The sequence below is a fragment of the Corvus brachyrhynchos genome, unplaced genomic scaffold (genome assembly GCF_000691975.1).
Source record: "Corvus brachyrhynchos isolate BGI_N302 unplaced genomic scaffold, ASM69197v1 scaffold162, whole genome shotgun sequence".
NCBI classification, from domain to species: Eukaryota; Metazoa; Chordata; class Aves; order Passeriformes; family Corvidae; genus Corvus; species Corvus brachyrhynchos.
The window spans coordinates 2,641,509-2,642,860 of NW_008236696.1; the positions used below are offsets into that span (position 1 = coordinate 2,641,509).

Here is a 1,352-nt window from a genome sequence, read left to right on the forward strand (position 1 = left end):
TCAGCAGGAGCACACACACACAGAGCAACCTGGGTAGAACAACCCTGATGCCTGCATTTTGCCTCAGTTCTCTGCAGAAAGCTTCAGGAAGGCAACTAGGCAACTTACAGTATCATCTGTCCATGCCAAATTTCTTCTGGAAATAAACCACAGCTACTGACATCTAAACACTCTGAAAAGCCCCAAACAAAAAGCGGCATTCCAGTGGTATGACCTCCAAAATGGTTACATCCACTGTAAAGCAGTGGAAGAAAAATAAATCTGTTTTCCTAACCCATCTCACACTAAATAACTCAATTTATATACACAGGTGTGCCCATGAGCCTAAAGAGTTTCCAACTCCAGCAGTGACCTCAGTAATTAAAAAAAAAAAATCAGCTCATACTAATTGCTAGCAACACTTGACAACATGTACATAACAGAAATCTTCCTAGTGCAAAATCCAAGAGAAATCTTGTCCACCATTAAAACCCAAACAAAAACATAGTCCAAACAAATCCACACTCTCCTACATTTTTGTAATTTCCTTTACATGTCAATAATAATTTTATGCACCCAACAATAAAATAACTAAGTATAAGCACACAGCTTTTGATGTCCAGATATGTGGTAACTCCATCCACTGCAACATCCATTTTTATTCAGCAGTGACAAACAATTTTTATTCACACTAATATTCCTGAGCGGTTGCCCTCTATACAAATACTTGCCAGATGACTTTTCTTTAGGACATAATCTAATCGCCCACTCAAAGAGCAGGAAGGGTGACAGATGGACATGGGTGACTAATAAAGCATTACCAGACTTTTTTTAGATTGAATTCTTTACCAAGCATCTGCAACCTGTGTTCAGAAAACTTTTACTATGAGTAAAGAATAACTATCGTTTGTGGGACTCATGATCAACACAAGGTTCTCACGTGCAATTTTCAGGCTCAACCAGCAGGAAATCATTTATTAGAGCCATTTTTGGACCCAGACAAAAAAAACCCCAAACAAACAAAAGAATTTTTAGATTAAATTCTTTACCAAGCATCTGCAACCTGTGTTCAGAAAACTTTTACTATGAGTAAAGAATAACTATCGTTTGTGGGACTCATGATCAACACAAGGTTCTCACGTGCAATTTTCAGGCTCAACCAGCAGGAAATCATTTATTAGAGCCATTTTTGGACCCAGACAAAAAAAACCCCAAACAAACAAAAGAACTAACCAAACAAACAAACAAGAAGCAGAAAAGCTGCAGCATTGGGGCTTATTTTATTCTTAGAAGATCCTACAAAGCAGGCAGAAACATCACCTTCACAGTGCAAGCAAGAGGCACTGCAGAGGATGCTGAGGAATGCAGGAATG

The 1,352-nt window shown here is 38.5% G+C and overlaps 1 protein-coding gene across 4 annotated transcripts in view; it reads right to left on the reverse strand.

Annotated features, from left to right (window-relative positions):
• The window catches only part of TBL1XR1 (transducin beta like 1 X-linked receptor 1), a 106,917-nt gene that overhangs the window by 60,280 nt on the left and 45,285 nt on the right, over window positions 1-1,352 (reverse strand). The gene's annotated exons all lie outside the window — the stretch shown is intronic.